This window comes from Lissotriton helveticus, chromosome 7 (assembly GCF_964261635.1).
Source record: "Lissotriton helveticus chromosome 7, aLisHel1.1, whole genome shotgun sequence".
NCBI lineage: Eukaryota > Metazoa > Chordata > Amphibia > Caudata > Salamandridae > Lissotriton > Lissotriton helveticus.
In genome coordinates, this window is record NC_136068.1 from 1,762,436,905 (window position 1) to 1,762,460,931 (window position 24,027).

Below are 24,027 nucleotides of genomic sequence, written 5' to 3' on the forward strand. Positions count from 1 at the left end.
ACTTGACACCCACAAATCGGGCTTAGCTTTATATATATCAACAGGTACTCCATCAGGGCGCGGGAATTTCCCTCCCTTACTGCCCCTCAGCCCTTCCTGGCTTCTTACGCTGTGATATTTAATGGTATAATATACCACTCACTCTGTTTTGGATTAGGTGCCATGGATGTAACAATACCCATTGGGTTAAAGAAAGATACCCCTAAAAGGTGTTACCCAGGCATCGCTTGTAACATGGGATAATAGTTCTGGGAGTGAATCATCCTTCAAAAACGGCATGTTAACAGTATCCCAAAAAACATAATATTTGCTGTATTTGCGGCCATGAATAGTTTGACCCATGCTATCTCTTGTAGCTCCCTGTTCCTAGTATCAAGAGCAAGTTTATAATTATGTCTTAGGTTTTTGATTAACACATTGTCTCTCTTCTTACAATGTAGGTGTCACGATTCGCTCCCTGTGTTCTCGAGTCCTCCACCAGGGGGCTGAACTGTGGGACTCTCCAGTGTTCTAATATGCTTCCTGACACTCCCCTGCATGCATATCTTGACTTCCAGCCACTTGGACACTAGGGAATTGACATCCATTCGCAATACATGCAGGGTTTTGTGAAAGCCAGCCTGCTTAGACTTAAAACCAGCCTACTCATGCCTGAAACTCCATTACCCAGAATTCCCTGCCCACTGCTTTGTCTCCACCCCTGCAGGCCAAGGATGGGTGGAGGAATTCAGCTCACCTGTGGCTGGCTGCTGCTAGCCTGCTCACACCAGCTGCATGTGATTACTGTGAGCTCTTTTAAGCCCCAGCTCCCTTCAGGCAAAGGTTGGTCATTGTAGCTGTTTACCGGTGAGACCAATCCTTGTTTCCTGAGGTCCCAGAGCTTTTGCTATTCTTGTTTCCAGTGTTTCCTGAGCTTTAATTATGACTTGTTCCTGACCTGCTGCTGTTTTCCCTGTTCCTGAATTAGCACTGCCTGCAGTGCTACCCTGACCCCATAGCCTTAGTATTCCTTGTTCCTGAACTGCAGCAGTTTCCCTTCTCCTGAATTAGCACTGCTTGCAGTGCTACCTTGTTTTCTGAGTTCCTGAGCTACAGCTATTCCCTGTACCTGAATTAGCACTGCCTGCAGTGCCACCTTGTTTCCTGAGTTCCTGAGCTATAGTTATTCTTTGTTCCTGGGCTTAGCTATTTCTTGTTCCTCATTTGCACTGCTTGCAGTGCTCTCTTGACTCCTTGTATCCTGAGCTGTAGCTATGTCCTGTTTCCTTGAACCAGTTTTGTCTGCAGTGCTACCTTGACTCCTGAGCTCTAGTAATTTCCCTGTTCCTGAACTAGCACTGTCTGCAGTGCTGCCTTGACTCCTGAGCCTTAGCTCACTTCTTGTTCCTGCCCCAGCACTGCCTTCTATGCTACTTTGTTTTCTTGATTCCTTAACCTGCACTATTCGAGTATACCCTTGTAGCCTCCCCTTCTGTATATCCGTTTCCATTCCCTGCCTTGCTTCCCATTTCCTTGGTTCCAGTTCTAGTTTGCTGCCTTTCTATTCTGCTGTCTTACTTCTGTTACCTTGTATGTTTGTTACCTGCTTTCTGCCAAGTGTGCCCTGTTGTTTCCTTCCTTTCCTGTTAAGCACTCCTCCTTGCTAGCTCCTTGTCTATTGTGCTTGTGTTTAGTTCTACCCCTTTGCTGTTACTGCCTTGCGCGTTCCTGTTTGATCGCCAGGATCCATGGGCTCAGCTGACTACCTAGGTGGTGTTTATTGTTTACTGTGAGTTTTGTCTTTGAGTTACATTTATAACATCACTATAAGTATAAGCTCCACAGACCATGCCTTTGCATGCATATCCTACATGTGGGTATTTGCAGTCAGTATCCGTAACAGCAATTGCGGGTAAGAAACTTACTGAGCTTCAGTCTTATCATGTGGAGCTCCTGGGTGCTTTACCCCACACCCCCGCTTATTATTAATGTTGTATTATATAAATGTCTTGCACGTCCATCCTGGGTGTAGTTAGTCTGAATACTAAATTGCCTTGTGAGTGCCCTTCCTTTATGAGTGTTACCCATCTTGTTCACTTGTACAGGCTTCCCCTTTGGATCCATTTTTCTCCTCTGACTCCCTGTATGATCCTGGGCAGAACTGTACTCCTCCTTTCTGTGTTCGTCTTCTACCCAGTTCCCAGTCCTTGTCCAAGTCCCTGACTGTGTTCCCCACATAGTCCCGGACAGTCCCTGACAGAATGACCAACCCACATTTCCAGGGTCACTTCTGAGGTTTCTTTGCATTCAGTTAGCTACCTCCTTTTATTTCTCAGAGCTCTCTCAGTCAATCCTTGCCAAGATGTTTAGTGTCAGATCCAGAAAGTCTGCCAGGTTGGCAGACATCCATAACCAAATCACAGTTCTATACAACATAGTAGAAAGGCCTTAGACTCTAGATATCGATTCATTGAACAAAACAGACTCTTACGTGCTAAATATTATTCCCTGTGGTCAGCTGATCCGTCTGTTAGATTTTTATTCCATCTGTAACCCTGATCCTCACCTGATGTCAGCCTGTGACCTACAGGATGAAAACTAATTTCTGCAAACCTTGTTAGCAGCAGAAAGACAAAATAGTAATTTAGAGAGTGGTACTATTAGGGGACATTTTCCTGATGTTTGTAACTCAGAGACCCCCTGTCAAGACAATGTTTTCTTTGAAGATAATTTCCAGACACCGTATTTATCAGCATCTTACCAAACTGGTAGTTCAATGACCCCAGTTAAAGCATGTTTAACCACACAGCAGCCAAAGAAAGAGCAGATTCATTTCATAACATCTGTTTTCCATTCAGATGATGTTACCCAGTCTGTTAGTCCAGTACAGATCACAACACCAAATACTAGAGGAACCTTGTTAAATACTACTTTCAAAGTAAACTGTGATCAGTTTGTCAAAAGAGAGAGAGGACCTATTAAAACACAGACCACTAGTAGCAAGTTTCAACAAAATCCAAGGTTTAGTTATGTTGATTGTTGTGAAGTTTCAAAGTCTACCGCTGCCCTTGTAGAAAAAGATCTTCAATCTTCACAGGATATATTTGAAGCAAAGATTTTGGAATTACAAATGGAGAATAAAATGTTTCAAATGTGTATAACCCAGAGTTCAAGGGGGAATCTAAAACCCCGGTACAAGACTACTTTTCAGCTTCTATGTTATCCTCCTTAGAAAAGGAGAATGAAACCTTGCACGCTCTTTTGCGGTCCCCTCAGTGCTGGTCTAGTAATTGTGTAAATAATCCTGTGGCTAATCACTCAGATTCCACTCAGGACAGCCATAGTAACATGTCTCAAAGTGCAGTTAAGGAAAGTATTTGTTTGAATCCTGAATTTTCTAACTCTTTTATTTTGTCTTCTAGTGCTAAATTACATCTAGGTGCTACATCTGAGATGTGTCCCTCCAGTTTTGAGGAACCCCAAATTTCAGGCAAGACCCAAAACATCTCCTTGCTTTCTTTTTCTGGTAAGGCCAGTTCAATCTCAGAGATAACCCATAGACAGGCCAGTAACATACAGACAAAGCATGAACCAGTGCCCCACATAATCCCTGATGTGACAATGTCCTGTGACTCAGACCATGCTCTTGATTTAACGGCTGTGACAGAAGTCAACCTCCTTGCTGAAAAGGAACCAAATCCTGACCCCTTCTTTGCTGTTTTGCCTTCAAGCACACCACATATTGAAAAGTCAGGAAATGATAGTACTGTATGCTCTGATGCACCTGTACCACCTTCTAATGCAGAAGAAAATGAGAACATTTCCAAAGACCAAGTGATCTCTTACTTGTTTCCTCTGACTAAGACATGTGAACTGCCAAATGGTAAAGGGAGTCTGATCATCACAGACGCTAAGACAAGCACTATTCTGAGCCATCCTGAAGAAAGAACTTCAGCGTGTTTTAATGTGCAAAGCAACTGTGAAGATTTCACTGCAGACAACAAGGAAGCTACTGTTCAAGGGCTACCGCCCTTCCCAGAATTTAATGCCTATCATCCTTGTGCCCCTATGCCATCAGCTTGTCGTCTTTCAGAGTCTCCAGAATCCTCAGTTTGCTTGGCATCTGAGCCGGAACCTGCAGCCTTCCTGCCATCAGAACCGGGGCCTCCAAACTACCTTCCTCCAGAGCCCAAGTCCTCAGCTGGCCTGCTGCCTCCAGAGTCCGAGTACTCAGCTGGCCTGCTGCCTCCAGAGTCCGAGTCCTCAGCTGGCCTGCTGCCTCCAGAGTCCGAGTCCTCAGCTGGCCTGCTGCCTCCAGAGTCCGAGTCCTCAGCTGGCCTGCTGCCTCCAGAGTCCGAGTCCTCAGCCGGCCTGCTGCCTTCCGAGTCCTCATTCGGCCTGCTGCCTCCAGAGCCAGATCCTGCAAGCCTGCTGCCTCCTGCACCAGAGCTTCTGGGCTCCCTGCCTTCTGCACCAGAGCTTCCGGGCTCCTTGCCTTCTGCACCAGAGCTTCCGGGCTCCCTGCCTTCTGCACCAGAGCTTCCGGGCTCCCTGCCTTCTGCACCAGAGCTTCCGGGCTCCCTGCCTTCTGCACCAGAGCTTCCGGGCTCCCTGCCTTCTGCACCAGAGCTTCCGGGCTCCCTGCCTTCTGCACCAGAGCTTCCAGGCTCCCTGCCTTCTGGACTTGAGCCTTTACTGTGCCAACTTTTTGACCCTGTGCTTCCAGTTTCCCAGCCATCAGAGGTCTCCATACATATACATTCAGAGACTGAACCTCCAGCACCAGAGACAAAACTCTCAACATGTAAGCCTCCAGGGCCTGGGTCTCCTGCACACCTGCTTCCTAAGTCTCCTGCATGTGTATCTTTAGTATGTTTTCTTCCAGGGCCAGAACTTCAGGTCTGCTTCCTATCACCTCCTTCATTTTCATCCGGTTTGTCTTTGACCTCTGTGCCTCCTGCACATACGTTATCTGCTTTTGACCCTACAGTCAATCAGCCTTTGTTTTCAGAGTGCTACTCTAGCCTGTCATCATCAGGACTTCAAACACATTTAATGCAGGCTTCTAAGCCCTTGTCCCTGGATTTGGACTCTTCAAGTTCTACCTTCAATACTGCTGTTAATTTACAGAGTATTATCCAACTCTCCAGAACATCACAATTTACCCTCAGTCCTCTGATAGCGTGCACTGAATCTATGATGGGAACTGACTTAATTATTAGGAGCAAAGGCTTTAGATCCAGTTCCAGACTCCGGGAGACGGTCTTTGGAGGGGGAGTACTGTCACGATTCGCTCCCTGTGTTCTCGTGTCCACCACCATGGGGCTGAACTGTGGGACTCTCCAGTGTTCTAATATGCTTCCTGACACTCCCCTGCATGCATATCTTGACTTCCAGCCACTTGGACACTATTTGAGAGTTGACATCCATTCCCAATCCATGCTGGGTTTTGTGAAAGCCAGCCTGCTTGGACTTAAAGCCAGCCTACTCATGCCTGAAACTCCATTACCCAGAATTCCCTGCTCACTGCTTTGTCTCCACCCCTGAAGGCCAAGGATGGGTGGAGGAATACAGCTCACCTGTGGCTGGCTGCTGCTAGCCTGCTCACACCAGCTGCATGTGATTACTGTGAGCTCTTTTAAGCCCCAGCTCCCTTCAGGCAAAGGTTGGTCATTGTAGCTGTTTACCGGTGAGACCAATCCTTGTTTCCTGAGGTCCCAGAGCTTTTGCTATTCTTGTTTCCAGTGTTTCCTGAGCTTTAATTATGACTTGTTCCTTGTTTCCTGAGTTCCCGAGCTATAGATATTCTTTGTTCCTGGGCTTAGCTATTTCTTGTTCCTGATTTGCACTGCTTGTAGTGCTCTCTTGACTCCTTGTTTCCTGAGCTGTAGCTATGTCTTGTTTCCTTGAACCAGTTTTGCCTGCAGTGCTAACTTGACTCCTGAGCTCTAGTAATTTCCCTGTTCCTGAACTAGCACTGCCTGCAGTGCTAACTTGACTCCTGAAGCTTTGGTAGTTCCCTGTTCCTGAACCAGCACTGCCGGCAGTGCTGCCTTGACTCCTGAGCCTTAGCTCACTTCTTGTTCCTGCCCCAGCACTGCCTTCTATGCTACTTTGTTTTCTTTATTCCTTAAACTGCACTATTCTAGTATACCCTTGTAGCCTCCCCTTCTGTATATCCGTTTCCATTCCCTGCTTCCCATTTCCTTGGTTCCAGTTCAAGTTTGCTGCCTCTCTATTCGGCTGTCTTACATCTGTTACCTTGTATGTTTGTTACCTGCTTTCTGCCAAGTGTGCCCTGTCGTTTCCTTCCTTTCCTGTTAAGCACTCCTCCTTGCTAGCTCCTTGTCTATTGTGCTCGTGTTTAGTTCTACCCCTTTGCTGTTACTGCCTTGCTTGTTCCTGTTTGATCACCAGGATCCGTGGGCTCAGCTGACTACCTAGGTGGTGTTTATTGTTCACTGTGAGTTTTGTCTTTGAGTTACATTTATAACATCACTATAGGTATAAGCTCCACAGACCCTGCCTTTGCATGCATATCCTACACGTGGGTATTTGCAGTCAGTATCTGTAACAGCAATTGCGGGTAAGAAACTTACTGATCTTCAGTCTTTGCTTAACCCCACACCCCCCTTTATTATTAATGTTGTATTATATATATATATATGTCTTGCACGTCCGTCCTGGGTGTAGTTAGTCTGAATGCTAAATTGGCTTGTGAGTGCCCTTCCTTTCTGAGTCTTACCCATCTTGTTCACTTGTACAGGCTTCCCCTTTGGATCCCCTTTTCTCCTCTGACTCACTGTATGATCCTAGGCAGCACTGTACGATCCTAGGCAGCACTGTACTCCTCCTTTCTGTGTACGGCTTCTACCCAGTTCCCAGTCCTTGTCCAAGTCCCTGACTGTGTTCCCCACATAGTCCCGGGCAGTCCCTGACAGTAGGGCTTGTTTCAGTTGTTTTAGTGCTTCAGTGCAAGTACGGTCAAACAACCCCTTCCTGTTTTTTCCTCCCCCCCTGATGGGGGCATTGAAAATCCTGTTAATAATAGTATTAGGGTCAGATGCACGACCATTTCATTTAGCGCCTTGCAAATTGCCAATGTCTTTTTCTTTACCATCTTGTTTGTATCTTTTGAGTAATTCTGATAAAAACAATGTAAATATGATATAGTGCCTTGAGTTGATTTAGAAAAGTGCTTGTGCAACTACAATAAGGGGCTTTAAAGTGGTTATATTCCAATAGTAAAATGCCAATGCAGGTACAATACGGCCTTTGTATTCAAGTAATAAAATGCCAGTGCCTGTGGAAGTGCAATATTAAGGTCTATTACAATATAGTCATAATCACAGAATAAAGAGCAATACGATCCAATTAAAACATCTAACAAAATTACTGTAAAAAGGGAATACTAATTTGAAAAAAGCTGAATTAAAAACAAGTCACATGAGTTCAGGTTAATGCAGATTAAGAACAACAATATACCTTATATACTTTGCATCACATAAAGGATAGTGATTTATTTTCTTCTAGAGTACTTTTATCCAGAATCAAGGAATATATAGGTCAGTTAAAATAATGTCTAATTTAATCAATATAGTCAGTAAGGGGCTAATAAATCGTCCCAATATATTCACTTTATTCTCCTGGTTCAAAGATGCTTAATGGCAAAAGGTAATGTGAACTCGTCAAATAGTTTCCTAAATACTGCCTCTGTGGAATGAAACAATTAGGGAGCGGCTGTATAGTGCACAGTCTTCCCCACACAACGTCAAACTTGATAAGGACCAAGGTGGTGGCCCTCCCCTGCCTCTGTCTGCCACTGACAGGCGCAGACTGGCCCTCGTACCGTCCCGTGATGAGGGAGGTATTGGGCGCTCTTATGCGCCTACGGGCACAAGAAGGAAATGACGGCTTCTTTGGCGGTGTGCTGCCGTGGGTGGTGCCAGGATCATTAGTCCCTGGTATGGCTGAGCTCTCCCGTAATGCTCCCCATGCTGTGGGAGCTTTTGGGTCCTCTTATGCACCTACAGGTGCAAGCAGAAAATTGCGCCGTTGGCAGCGTGCTGCCTCGCGCGGTGCCGGGATCAGTAGTCCCTGGTATGGCTGTGCTCTCCCGTAGAGCTCCTCCACGCTGCAGGAGCACTTGGGCCCTTTTATTGGGGCAACATTGGCGGCTTGCTGCCACGGGTGGTGCCGGGATCAGTAGCCCCGGTATTGCTGTGCTCTCCTGTAGTGCTCTCGCTATGATTCATCATGTACATATATCCCTTCTGCCACAGTTTTGATTAGATTGTACTGCCCAAAACTTCCAAAGCCAGGCTCCCTTTGAGGTATAGTCAATTGAGCCTGTCTGTTTTGGGTCCACATTCAGCATTTCATTATCTTTTCCAGACTCATGAAAATGTCAGTTCTTCTAAACAATTACTTTGCTAACAGGTAAGGTGAAAAAACATCTAACAAAATCACTGTAAAAAGGGAATAATAATTTGAAGAAAACTTAATTAAAAACAAGTCACATTAATTCTGATACAAACTACATGATATTTAGAATTCAAGGTCTGACAGTGAATGTGTAAAATAAGCATGCAGTCCTAGTTGAAGTACTTTTATTGTGCTGGTTCCACCTGGTTATTTCTCAGGTTAATGGAAAGTCTCACAATGTTGTTTAAAATCAGTGGTCAAACCTATATAAACCCCATGAATAGATAATTGAAAGGTAGAGGCCTCAGATTCAGGTTATCATGTGAGCTCCTGCCAGACTGCTGCAACATCCATTATTTTGCTGAGCGCTGATACAGAGAGGAGAGCAGTTACACCCAGCTGATGTATTTTTTCCTACCGAGGGAAAACTCTCTCCCTGCTGAAGTCTGATAACCATAGCTGATTTACTGTGAACAAGTGTGTAGTTCGCAGAGTTCCAAGATTAGCTATAGGCAAGTTAGCTACTCCATGTTCTCATAGTTTCCCACACAGAAGTAGTCTTGAGGGTGTTATGCTGCTAAGACCATCGTGTTAGAACTGTCCAAATATAGTTTTCCCTGCTAGTAGCATGCACTAGCATTCTTTTAATTATATTCTTTTTGGTTATTACTCATGTACTAAGTAACAGGATGTGACTGTTGAAATAAACACTTTTCCACATACATAGTGTGTTTTCTTAGTGCAGTATTAGAGTGGGCTTTCTAAACAAAGAAATTGGTTTTGAATTACCACGGTGTCCCTGATCCCTTTATGGGACTGTCAGTAACCCAGAAAGCAGGAGGCGTGGCTTGATGCCTGGTAGATATGGTGGTATTTCTGTGAGCTACAGAGGGATGGCACTCGAAGTAGTTGTGCGATGGCAGCCTCCTAGGACACAGACATTCCTTAAGTAATGGAAACGAGTGGCATTGTGCAGTAGCTGCACATTTGTGGTAATATCGGTGGTTCACTTCATTTCCACAAAAGTGTCCACCATTTTTTTCACATATTGTTAAAGCATTGGCTGCCAGCTCCTCACTTCATTTTCATATTGCCCTGCATTCAGCTAAAGTTCATTCCAAATGTGGAAACTGGAGTTTATTGTTTAGAGTGGTGTAATGTTTTTACAACAGGTGAGGTTTAATGAATAATTTTTCTTGAAAATACGACTCATATCCCCAGTTGCCTAAACTGATTCTCGTGGCTTCATGTTTGCCTCTAGTCTCCACACCTGTGGAATTCTGCTTTTCAACCATTCTGGTGTAGCTCCATAATATGAACAAAATAAAAACTTTTAAACAACCCCTCTGGTCTCCCTCGGACAAACAGCTCAAACACTCTTTTGCACTTTAAACTTACATTGCAATGGATGAAACATCCTCACACAAGGGCTCTGCTTCCCCCTCCACCGTTGTTCCTACACAGTCTAATCCTGGTAAAGCTCAATTAAGAGACTGAAAAAGGATCCATCATCTCTTACAAAGTCTCCCTCTATAGTCTCAATGAAATTCTTGTGAAAGAAAACAGGGTTTTACATCTGTTAATGGAGTTATGGAGAAACCTAATGCTAGGTTACAATCGCTTAGTGACAGGTGGTCACATATGGAGGAACAAATATTTTGTGAATCAGCAAAATACTTTTCTGAACGCAATTTGTCTCACAGTGAACTTTCTCCAGATGGAGTTAGTTACCTTGCAGAAGCAAGTTGAAAACGACCTTAGGAGGAATAACCTTCGCATATATGGTGTGCCTGGATAGTGAGGTCGAAATCAATTTAGTTTTTCCTCAGTTACTTAATTTGTCATTAGAGACACTGTTTAATTTCCATCAGGCAAACAGATTAGGCCATTCTCACTTCCAAAAGGCCTAGAGAAGTCATCCTGTACGTTTTGCAAGTCATTTACCAAGCTAATCTTCTTGAACAAATCTCATGGTCAGGTCATCAGATATATTTCTCCCAAGAGTATGACTAAAGTATAGCTGATCGAAAGAGAGAAATTTTGAGTGTGAGACCCACTCTTCTATCTCTCAGAGCATGCTTTCTGCTGTTTCATGCTTGTCTTTTTAGAAGTGCCTACAACAGCAAGATGGCATCCTATGACGACCCATCTTGTTTAAAGGCTTTCCTTGCAACATATGAAGTGGACATTGCTTCATATTCCAATTTGTCGAAATAATGTTTGTTTTTCCTCACAGGTTCTTTATTTGTAGATGAATGCTCATATAATAGTGGTATAATCTTCATTACTGTTCTTTTGTTTTATTTTATGTAACAACCACCTTTAAAGCATAGTAAAAAATATTTAGGCTAACTTATTATTTTATTATTTTATTTTCATTACAGGGGTTGTTTCCTTCTTGTACTTGTCCAAGTCATCCGTTCCCTACTTACCGCCCTTTTTGTACCTTGTTCCTGTCTGAGGGCCGGACGTGCCGTCATTTCCATGTGGGCCTCCCCCTCATCAAACTATTGTTAGGTATGGTCCCCTTTTTTGACACTTTTTTAGTTATCTCCCTTTTTCTCAGCCTCATTGTTTTGTACCTTCCTCCTTTTATTTTCTTTTTGCTGCTATTTCTTTTCCACTCTTCTTTCTTCCCCTTATTATTTCAAACTCCTCCATTTTTTACCTATTTTTCTTTTTGTTACTCGTCTCACCTATCATATGGTTCCTTTTTATCCCCTTTTACATGATGTCAATAGTTTCTTGGAGCATCAGAGGGTTGAACTCCCGAATCAAATTTTAATGCTCGCTTAGCTTTCTTGCAGGAGTCACATCTTTCGGAAAGCGAATTTAAAAACTACAGATAGGGTGGGTGGCCGAGGTATTCTTCTTGCCTAGTAATGGTGAAAAGCAAGGAGCTATGATCCTATGTCACAAATTGTTCAAGATTCAACTGGTCTCAACAAATTGATGTAGAAGGAAGATGGTTATTGCTCTCACATACATTGATAAGGTCCAAATTCTACTTTTCAATGTTTATGCCTAACACCTCTGTCTGTTTTAGTACTCTATTTCCCAGAAGCTCTTACGTTATACAGATAAGCTCGTCTTTGCAGGTGACTGTGATTTACCTGTTAACTCATTTCTTGACCACTCCTCCTCTCATTCAATCCCGAACAAACCGCAAAAGGCTTTCAAACGTACTCTCCGACAATAGCACCTGACTGAAGCGTGGCGATTATCCAATTCCTCTGAGGGAGTACACTTATATTTCTCCAGTACACTACACACAATCTCAAATAGATTATTTTTATTTTCTTATCAGCTCACTCAAAAGTTATACTCTGCAGAAATCAGCTCAATTTTAATATCCCACCACACTCTGGTTTCTGTACATTTAGATCTTCTGCCTGCGCTCACTCTCTCATGAGATGAATATTGAACAATTCTCTGTTGTTGTACTGTATTTTCAACTCCTCTATCACTTCTTTTTTCAATGAATTTTGTAGCTTTAACCAACAAGAGGAAATTCCTTTCCACAAATTATGGGATACTTTTAAATCCTCAGCCCGTGTATTCATCATTAACTTTGTCTTTAAGAAAAGAAAATTCTTGTTCAGTCTAAACAATTTTTGATTAAATCAAATGCCTTGAACATTCTTACTGTACCTCTCGCACACAACACTCTCTGCAACAACTTATTACGGAACACTTATATTTAATAAGGTCTCTATTGAAAAAGCGTCTTCTTAAATCCATTTCTAAGTACTATGTGGGCCAAAGCAAAGCTGAGAAATTATTAGTAAATTACCTTAAAATTAAACAGAATTAATCACTCTTTGAATCAATTAAAGATGACATGAGCACAGCTCATCAAAAAAATGCAGATATTTTAGCTCAATTAAACAAATTCTATACTACTTTATAAACACCGGAACATCATCCTTCAGATCAAGACATTTGCTAAGTTTTGTCATGTGTTTAATAACCGGCTCTATCCCAAGTAGACTTTTTATCTTTAGAATCAGATATAACACACACAGAACTTTACCTTGCTTTGCTTTTTTCTCAAAAAAGACAAAGCTCTGGGACCAGGTTGTTTTACAGCTGAATTCTATATTCACTTCTCCAAATTCCATCTTCCCAACTTAGGTGCCGCTAATTATTTTTCAATAATTCTTCCACCTCATCCTTTTTTTTTCTAGGTGTTCTCATCTGCCTTATCCCGAAATAAGGGAAAGGTTTACAATATTGCAAGAACTATAGACTCATTTCCCTTTTCAACCCGGACTACAAGATTTTTTTAAAGCATTAAACTCCATCTTAGAGCCTCTTCTTCCAGATCTTTTGCGATAGGAGCCATCGGGTTTAGTCGAGGGCAGATATCTTTCTGATAAATACTTGTATGATTTTTTGCATTGGACGCGAGAAGGTTTTTGATTGTGTAAATTGGATATTCCATTTTCATACCCTCGACTGGTTTGGTTTTGGACTACAAATCAAGACTTTAATTTCCTTGTATATATTTGTATCCACAATCTGCCATTTGTGTTAATGGAATCAATTCTTCATACTTTGCGTTAGACAGAAGAGTTCGCCAAGGATGGCCTCTGTCCCAGTTTCTTTTTAACCTGGCCCTCAGCCCTCAAACCGTTATGTACTCAACAGGTTAAATTAGCTGTATATGCTCTTGACATTTTGCTCTTTATATCACAACCTCATTCTTCTCTACATGCTTTTGCTTCAGAAGTCACCTCTTACACTCTAATATCCGGTTATAAATCAAATCATGACAAATGCAAAATTTTACCCTCAATAAATTCACTTTTAAATATGAGTACTTTTCCTCGAACTATAATTTGTAAGCAAAACAACTTAAGTAGCTTGGTCTTCAATTTCACCAGCTCTATAATCTCTTCCCTCTTTATTAATATCGATACCTGTATAAACCAAATATCTCTATTGACTAGCAGAGGGCATACTCTGTATCTGTCGTGGTGGGGTGGACCTGACACTATCAGGATGATTTTGGTTCCAATTATCCCTTTCACTATCTCTAACATCCCCCTCAATATTCCTCTTAAGTCATATACAAAAATGTATTCAATATTAAGCTCTTTTATTTTGAAGAAAAAAAACCTTGTATGTATTTGCGCAAACTAAAGCTCCCCTAGATTAAAGGTGTAGGGAATTTTCCTGATTTATACACCTACCATGAATCTTTTTATTAGGACAATCTGTGCAGGGAATTGAATCTTCCTTGTTTTATACTCCATTATGGGTATATCTCAAAAACGCACTCTTATCGCCTTTCTCCTTTCACGAATACTTAACTTTCACGTGCAAAGCTCAAACATTTCCCACTCTAATATTCAGGAACACTTATAAACTATTGGCCTCCGTCAGTTCATCCTCTCCCACTGATTTACGCTCCTTTTGGGATTCTACTGTTTAGTACAATCAGTATGTCCTGGTAAAAAACAGATCTATTTACTTATTTATTTCGGTCCAGAGGCCTAATCTGTATCAACCAAATGTTTCAACGGATTTCCTTATCGCTTTCTCACAAGCTCAGGTATTCTTTTGCCTGCCATCTACCTTTGGAAACAGATTTAAACATGCAATTTCGCAAACATATACTTATTTCAATCAATTTCCACACCTACTTCAGTACCAAATAATTTTCATACTCTTATTTTACATAAAAATCCCAAGGCTTACACTATTTGCACACACTTACAATGTATTGTTACTCATAGAACTAAATCTAGCATGGAATTATTGCAGGAGATGAGATCTCTCCATTACTTTACCCATATCGACTTGGAAATAGATTTGGACCAAAATCAGTAAAGCCTCACAAGCAGCAATACAACAAATCACTTTTGTCATATATAATATTATTTTTATGACATTATAATTCCTACATAAGATTAACCCTGCTATTCCAGATAGTTGCCGTACTTGTTCATCACCACATGCTGATTTGAAACAATACTATTTACATGTCCCTCTATTTCGGCATTTTTGAAAACAAGTTTAGAGTCAGATTCATTCTATATTTCATTGTAATATACGTTACTCTATCTTCAATGTGTTTTAGGAAGTATCTGATGCATGAGTGAATATTTCATCAGATTTTAAATTATTGGACTTATTATTAGCTATTGGCTTTTAGCAAATTACTCGCAATTGGAAAGGCTCTACGCAATTATCGTCTAAAGCATGGTGGTGCGCAGTTTGCCATAACCATTGATTGGATACTGCATTTCTGCACCCATTATCCCTTGTTTTTAAAAAAAAAATAGCATTTGGACACCAGTTACACAGTTCCTTGAAACTTCTATGCTCTTGACTTTTGACTGTCTCCATGATGAACAGGGACAAGACTGATTTGCGTATGGCTGGGTCTGAACTGGGGTGGCAAAGTGAGCTAACTAACTATGATGGATTCAACTCAGATTTGTGACTAGGGGGAAATGTTTCAGCGCTCGGTCCATTATCTCCTCGTGTTTGCTTTATTAACTAGGCAGGTCACAATTCACATCCCCAGTGATTGGCTCCAAACTAATGAAGCAGGGTCGGCTCTTTTTTTTAAGTCTTTCCCATTTGAAAAATATCAGGAAGCAGGCAGTTGCCACATGGACCACCACTGCCTACTCCCCCCAAGGCAGCCAATGAAATTTGCAAATAGAAGCTTCCCTTTTTACAAATCAGTTATGAACTCAGAAAAAGTTGAATGCTTTGCAACTGTACTGCTTGCAACTGTAATTACTTTGCAACTCATTAGTAGGATTACGCTTCTTCCATACCCACTCATATCTGTGATTCACAAAGGTTGCAAAAAGGCACTTCATGAGTTGTAAAACGTTTCTAGGTAATTAATTGGCGTTTGTGTATTGTAAAAAGCATGTTTGCTGTTGCAAACCCTGTCATGTTGTGATTTTGCAGCATTTGCAACTCTGAAAGGGATTTTATATCAGGCCACAGGTTGTTTGATTATGAGCTGTTTGGAATGGATCCTTTTTCATCAGTTAGCATTTTCATTAAAACACATCATGCACTGTGCTTCTTTGTATATTTGATTATAAGTAGGGAATATGTTGTTAATACAAGTCTGCTCCAGCCCCATGGCAATCCTATTTGATCTCAATGAGCACTACCCACGGTTTGATCTGATCTGAAGGCAGCCAGCATTACTTTATTTGGAATTTCCCTTAACCTGCTATACCTGTGTGGCAGGCTTACCTGTGCTGATTACTACATAGCGGCCCTTGACACATGCTTCTCTTAGTCTATGTAGAACAAATGGAAGAATCACATAAGCTCATGACTTCAAGGCAGTGCCACATAGCCTTATTGAGTACTTATCTTGGGCTGCCTTGACCACACGACACCCTTTTATGGCCCTGGGACATATTTACGAGCCGCTTGCGCTACCGGAACATCAGTTTTTGTTATGCTAAGGTGCTGCACAATGCAACATCATATTTGTGAGGTCATGCAAAGCCACTTTGCATGGCTTTAAATGGCCTCATTGATATGGAGTAAAGCAAGGCAGAGCAAATCGCATACCCTGCGTTGCTCTCTGGCTCAGGAGGAATCCCATGAGTGTTCCCCAGCAAAACACATGGATTTGGAGGGTTTCCCAGATTTACAAGAGCATGTAAACCTTGGGAAGTGCCAAGACCTTACACCTCCTGAGGCGAGGCGTAATGAGGAGAAATTACTTTATGCTTGGATGAATCACTATAGAAGGGAGCGTTCAAATATCCGATGTACTGGCATAGCTTCTGCTCAAAATATTAGATATGTGGGGCCATATTATGTATTGGCATTGTTTGCACCCAGCGCACATTTAAAAAGGTACGCCAGTCGCAAACAATGCCACTGTGTCCCAATATGGTGAATGCGCTGCTTCCAGGGCAGCCACAAACTCGTGCTTCTCCACAGCGCATTCATGTGAAAGTATGGATCAGCTGATCTGTGTTTTCACAGTGCAGGCAGCACCTGCATTCACTTTCGGAGGGGTTTATTGATCCCCTTGCAGGCGGGTGCAGTCAGTGACTGCACCCACCTGCAAGGGGATATCTGGGGGTACATGGGACCCCCGTTACCCCCTGTGGAGGGCTGTTGTCAGGAGGCACACTGACATTGCACCATCTTTTAAATGACGCACTGTCAGTGCACCTTCTGAGGGCTTCTTTGACTCTGTGCCCATGTCTGTAATATGGTGCGGGTGCGGAGTCAAAGGAATTCCCCAATTTACATAGGGCACGCCCCTATGCAAACGAGGGAACACCCTCTGTTGATAGAGCTGGTGCTTTAAGTGTGCCAGTGCTATCGGTATTATAGAAGGGAAAGCACAAGATTCTGTGCCTCCTACTATGATACCAAAGTGCCCGGGGGCACGGAAAGAAATACGACCCCTGGACTCTTGTTGTAATGCCAGGACTGTTTCAATATATTTACCCTTATTTACAGCAAAGGAGAGACAGTAATCTTTAATGGTTTCATAGCATATATACCAGGGGGATATTTATCAATCATTCACGTAGCACAATGCAGCAAGCCACCTTGCTGTTCTGTGGCGAAAGGGGAGGAATGCACCTTATTTAACATTATACGGGGCATTTCTGTCCTTTCCTAGCATTGACACACTTTTGGCTGCCTAGCACCAATACAGCCACCCTTGCCTCATGGTGCAATGGTGCCTGTGCTGTAGGCAGGATTGTTTTTGTGCAGGAAAGGAAACTTCCTGCATAAAACCAATCCTGCGAGGCTTTATCCTTTTTATATCTGTGCTTCAAAATGCACACATGTATAAAGAGGAAGAAACAAAGATAGGAAGGAACATCTTTTTGGGGCATTCCCAGGTCAACGACTAATGGTAAATCTGGGTATGTACCAAAATCCTGGGGTAGATGCACGGGAACAACCACGTTCCACCCATGGAACGCCTCAGTGGGCCAGAGTACCACTAGGCCATGCAAGGTGTCCATGCTTAGCTTGATTAATCTCACTTAGGTTTTGCATCACTCTTGCGCCCCTTGTGTGCTACAAAGGCGCTACAAAACATTGGTAAACCTGGACCAAAGTAAGTCTCACAATGCTAAGGGTGACAACAGATGGTTCATGTTTCAAGCAGTTGACCCTCAGTGCTTTATCTGTGTTGATGCACCAGGGTTATTTGTATGCTCTATTTAATTAAATAAACGCTAGAAGACTAGTATGAGTGAGCTCCATCTGAATATCCCTCCTGTTTATTACCTACCTGACTGATGCACTAAATCAATGCTAAATTATGCTGATGGCAACACATGGATATAGAAGATATAAGGGTTTACTAGTACGGAATTACAGTACTTGCATTACATTACAGTAGAACACGTAAGGCTTTTGTCATAAAAATGTTTTCTTTCGCTTTTCATGCACATTCATGTTTTCATTACAGACCCTGATATTAAAACCACTTTTATTGTATGAACACTGTGTTTAGACCAACAATTGTTTCCAGGGGACTCCTTAACTAATCACATCTATTTTTTATCATCAGATGTCTTGACCTTGATTACGATGGCACCTTTTAGTGATGCATGAGGTACAGTTCTGACTGAAATTAAAAATAAGGTCTGATTTTCAGCTAGAAAACGCAGAGTGAAAGAGGGGCATCTTTTATTGCAAGAAGTTAGCACATGTATTTGGAGTGCTATAATGCATTTACAGAAACTATATTAATCCAAAATGAGAAATTATGTTGATAAAATAGTGTTCCCGTGCTCCAATGCAATAACAAATCAGTCCATTAACATTTTTAATAGGATCTCCTGAATGTACACACCACATACCATTCTTAAGACATCTACGTTGTTATAGCACAGCTACACTTTGTGTATCATTGTGTGTTAAAATGTCCTTAAAGGTACGAGTAAATGCTATAGTGTGGGTGAAGTGCCCATCCTTCACCCACACTATTCTTTGCTGTATAGGAATTCATCCTGCTGCTCAATTTTCCACATAATTCTGATGGCCCAGTTAGTGAGGTTTGATCATTCTATGGTTGCAATGGTGTTGATATTGTGTCCCTATTAGCTCACTGACGCCATGCCAACTTTTTATTCTGGCAGGAAAGAATGGCTTCCAACATCTCTACACCCTTCAGCATGCTAACAACACCTGCCAATGATGACCCTGCACCGATAAAAGAAATGCATATAGCAGCATGCATTGGTAACCTGATCATCTTCATTGTGGGGATTGCTGGCAATGGGATTGTGATCTGGTTGGGTGTCTTCAAGATGGAGAAGAACGTCTGCACAATCTGGTACCTGAATCTGGCTGTGGCTGACTTCTTATTCTGCGCCACGCGTATCCTCTATGCCATCAGGGAAGCCATGAATTTTCACTGGCCCTTTGGAAATGATGCTTGCAAGGTGACTAGCTTCATAAAGTTCTTCAACCTCTTCGCCAGCGTCCTTCTGTTGATGGTCATCAGCATTGATCGTTGCATCATGGTGACCAACCCTATCTGGTGCCGGATCCACCGAACTCACAAGCTGAGTGCCATTATCTGCTTTGTGGTGTGGTTACTGTCAACAGCCATGAGTGTGCCTTATGCACTTTACTTCAAAACCTATGGCAATAAGTCCAGCATTATCTGTAACTACACAAAAGACCTGGGTAAAGGAAAAGAAGATGTTTTGCGCATGATTCGATTCATCGTTAGTTTTGTTATCCCTGTCATCATCATCAGTGTATGCAACATAATTCTGTCCAACCACTTGAAGCAGAAAAAGGTGGAGACCTCCAAAGGTGCCCTGAAGCTTGTCATTGTAGTGGTTGTTGTATTTTTTTGTCTGCTGGCTCCCCCACCATGTGCTGCTTCTGCTGAAGGCTGAGTATGGGTCCAGAACAGCATGGAAGGCAGGATTTAAGCTGGCTAACTTTTTAGCCTTCTTCACTGCTTGCATCAACCCATTCCTCTACTTTTTCATGGGCTACCTGAAGAACCATCGTCATAAGGAGTCTCTACTTTCAGTTCTCAGTCGAGTCTTTGCTGAAGACATCAGTATAGCGACTGACTCTGAAAACCATCAGATGTCTGTTCAGACTGTGCCTTGAAAACCAAAGATTTCTTTTATGCACTGAGACACCCATCACGCTGAATTTCTTATGTTCAATGAAGGGTTGCAATGCTTGTTGACTAGCTTCCAGAGATTTACCAGGTGAATGTTCTAAAGCCTTGTCTTCAATCATGCACTGTAGGTCTTTTCATTATGACTACAGTTCGGTTGTAGACACCACTCTACATAAATATAGTCATCTAATTAGTGGGTGCACAAGAATGAAACTAGTTCTGGTGTTCTACAAACAAATGTTTCGCAACATGCAAAGTAAAAAGGCGGTGTAAGGTAAAGTTTCTAAAACATTTTGCCCATATCCCATTTGGGCCAGCACGTGTTGATCTGTCAGGTAAAGTCAGATTATTTGTGATTCTTTCAAAACAAACTAAATACTATTGATGGTGAATATTCGGAGTCTTTTAGACTTGTCAACGGAAATTGGGATGATGCCAATGAAAAGTTTAATAGTTAGATCACTGAATTAGTTCTGGGGTCCATCTGGGAAGCAGGGACGGACTGGGAACCAAAACCGGCCCTTGCAAAAAGCTTGGCTCCACCCCCCTCCTGGAGGGTCGGAGGGGCGGCTGGAGCCGTTTGCCAGGGCTGCTTTCGGCCGATTTTCTTACAGGTCCCAATATTGCAAAAACGGCCCTGGAACAAAGATGGCCCCAGGGGGGCTAAAACCGGCCATGCCCTGGCGGCCCACCGGGGAAATGCCCGGAGCCCGCTAGGGCCAGTCCGGCCCTGCTGGGAAGGCATAAGGAGCAAACTCGAGCTCAGCTTTCACTAACCATAAAATGACTTTCTGACATTTGGAAAGTAGACAAGCCTGGATAACACAGCACACATGCTCAGTCCCTGAAAACGTTGAACTCTCTGAGCCCTGCAACATGATCCTAATTGCTTATGAGGGTAAAGAGGTGGTAAGGAAGTGGGACATATAATAAGTAATTGTATTAGTTAGAGTCCACTTTTCCCTGTTATTCCTACTCTGCCCTTCATGACCCTTGGGAGCAAGAGTTGCAGGAAAGCACTATGGGCACCAGAGGGGCAAGCCATGTTTAGCAGCTGTCACCTCTGGTTACCCATGAATGATGTCCATGAGAATATGTTGTCTCTAATTGGATCCTTAAGTGGGTTACAGAATATGCACTATGAAGATCTTTCCTAGGCCTGTGGTTCTTAACCTGTGGTCCAGAGACACATGGGGGTCCAAAACGCCTACTCAGTTGGTCCATGGTGGCTTATATAATGAAATAATATTAACAGTTTAAAAAGTGTATATAAATAAAAAAGCAACACTTAAATTGAAACATTTTAAATGTTCTGTATGTTATGGAATTTGAAATTGGAGGTTAAAAATGAAGTTGATATCTTTGATCGGAGGAGCAGTGCAAGTGCATCAAACAGAATATAATATTGCAGATTGAATTGAATCTATAAAGGCTCAAACTTTTCCATTCTATATTTGCTTAAGAATTTAATAAAATGTTTCATGTTAAGTTATGCAGATTTGTAGAGGGCACAATCACCTGCGGGAATGAGATTATCCTGCCGCTGGGCAGGTGTGAATCTACGCACACCTAAGGCCTAGTGGACTACTCGAAAAACCAGATAATCAGCTTGCTCTGGAATTCAAGAAGTGAGGCGGTGACTCTTACATGTAGGGGCAGCTTTAGGAGCAATGTAGGAGAAGGCTTGACTGTCGATCTTCGTCATTTCATCGTTTGTATATTTGTTTGATGAATGCTTGTGTCTGTACTACAATTGCAGTAATGATTCATTTGGAATACCCTGATTCTAGTAATGATTAAGGTTGGGGGTATCACAGAAGTCAATGGTTTAAAACCCCTATACTAGGCCATTCCTACGCCAGGTAACATTTGTTTACTTTCCAACCAGAGAGCATTTGGTTTGGGACAACATTGAGGAAATCGACATCGACATCAACAACAACTGAAAAATTCTCAATTACAATGGTAATCTCTCCATCCTCCTCATGACTGGAGTCAAAAGCCAGCACTGTTAAAGTTAACTGTTTATTAAAGACAATTCGTGGAGAGATGGTTAATGTCAGCTGTTTTTCAGTAGACTCTAAAGAACATGGGGACATATTATCAAGGGGGTTTATCTCCGCTTTTTTGGCTTTAAAAGCCAAGAAAGCGGAGATAAAATTATCTCCCTATTACCTAGCTGTCGCTAACACTAGTTAGCGACAGCTAGTAGGAGATAGCGACCATCTTGGGGCCCACTTTGCATGTCAGAGAAATTTATCACTAATGACATGCAAAGTGGGCGTGCCAAGATGTTAGCGACTGGAAACAGTCGCTAACATCGCTATCTCCTATTACCAACTTTTGGAGATATTCGCGCTAAGCGCGAATATCTCCAAAAGCTAACACCTGTCCTGAGCAGTTCTTAGCCATGTTATCCAATGGGAGGTGGATAACATGGCTAAGAGCATTAGCTCGGTAATGCCTGAATATCGCTGACTTTCATTGCGGCCGATTTTTATCGCATTTACGATATACCTTGGTAATACCGATTATTATCTGCGATAATAATCGCCGCAGGTCGGCGATACATTTTTGTCTCTAACCAAGCAATAGCGATAATTATCGCTATTGCTTGGTAATATGCCCCATGGCATCTTGCTACAGAGTCTGGCAAAGACGCTGGGGAAAGTGAGAATGTCCAGCCAGGGCCGTAGCTGCGGGGGGCCGTGTGGGGTCTGGCCAGCCAGCATATATTTATGTCTGGCCTCCCTAAAATACTTAGCTCAGGTTTGTTGAAATTTTCTTTCTCTTTAATCAAGAAACCATTTTTTTCTACCAGCATTAGCCTAGTGCCCTGGCTCTGTGTTTTTAGAGGCAACACACTTCATCTTTGAATGGGTGGGTAATGTGATAGTGAGTGAGGAGGGTGGGGCTATCTGTTGAACACTACCAGGACTGGGTCACACATAGGCCAGGGTCCTCCTTCCGGCCTCTCTGGGAAATAAACTGGCTTAGAAATGTAGCAGGTGCAGAGGAAGGTGAGACAAGGCACCACGGGGTCGTATCACTGCTACACTTCAGTCCAGCAATTTCAATCAGCTGGGTGGTGAAAGAAACACTGACAGGCGCACTTGAATTGCCAGTGTGTAAGCAGCACAGCTATGAAAGTCTGTAATATATGAATCACAACCAAGCAGAGAGAGCTTTGTTGCATGATATGCCTGGCTCTTCCCTACAGCACGCTGGACACAGGTACTTTGAATCAACACTGTGCAGCTGGTAAACTGCAGGTGAGCCTTGCGACCTGGGTCTCTACCGGTCACGTTTTCTGTGGTAGTTATGTGACATTTCTACTTTTTAGTATGCCTATGATGTATATTTCTATGCCTAGCCTAGTGTATGACATTTCGACCACTCAGGGGCGTGTAGTTTTTTGTTGAAAATATTGAAACAATACAAGTACCAATATTCAGTACAACAATGAATACATGACTTCCTCACACTTGTCATACAAATCTGATGTCATGTTGAGACTGCTGAAATTTGCATATGATAGATTGATGTTTATTTTTTTCCTAAGAAAAAGTACGTTTTAAGCTGAATCACATTGAGATTTTTATTAAAACTTAAGCATCCAAACAGGGAGATCCCTACGTCTTTTGTGTCCGGTATGTGTGTGTTTGTCAGTGCTCATGCGTGAGTTTATGTTTGTGTTCAGCTAACCGGTGCTTTTATGCAATGAGAGCTTGAATTAATTACACTATGTGTTGTCATTGGATATAATGTTGTACGTGGGAAGACATTTTAGGTAAATGCCGAGGCTCTTATGTGGTGATAGGAGAACTGGTCAAAATTAGGGTATTTGTAGATTGATAATAAACATGATGCCAGACAGAATGGTCAAAGAGTCATGCTTCCTCCTGACATTCACAGTGATCTGCAGATCACAAATATGCTTGCTGGCAGGGCAGACCCAGCTTCCATATTTCCATAGTCACATCTGTTATTTACAGTACTTTGAAATTGGAGAGGAGCGCCATAAGGTGCTACAAAAAAAATACTTTTTTATTCAATTCTTATCTTAAATAGTCTTGTTCGTGGATGTGTTTTGGCCCCGAAGTTGGGGTGTCTTTGGAAAAAGGGCCCTGATTGGTTAATGTGGGATTTCTCTTGGGAAACCATCAGTGAGAAGCTGCTATGGAAATCTTCCACTTAGAAACAAATCTACACATCCAACTTGCTGACAAACAGTTCTTGTGACAGAAGTAGAATGCATCCCCCCATTAAACCTTTGACATGGGGCCCACAAAAGCTTCCGATAGGCCTACATGAGGAATACTGAGCACTCCACTCGTATTCATTCTCTACCTGTGCTTTCAAAAACCTCCACCATTTTACACCGTTCTGCGGTGGAATATTGACATAATCCCACAATCCCCAAAAGTTCTATGCTGCTGGATTTCACCAACTTCTTTTTTGTGTAGGTCTCCCGACTAGCCCCCCTCTGATTGAGTTCTTGGAAC

The 24,027-nt window shown here is 42.4% G+C and overlaps 1 pseudogene; it reads left to right on the forward strand.

Annotated features, from left to right (window-relative positions):
• The first annotated feature begins 18,518 nt into the window (after window positions 1-18,518).
• LOC144769699 (chemerin-like receptor 1) lies at window positions 18,519-19,506 on the forward strand (annotated as a pseudogene).
• The last annotated feature ends 4,521 nt before the right edge of the window (window positions 19,507-24,027 follow it).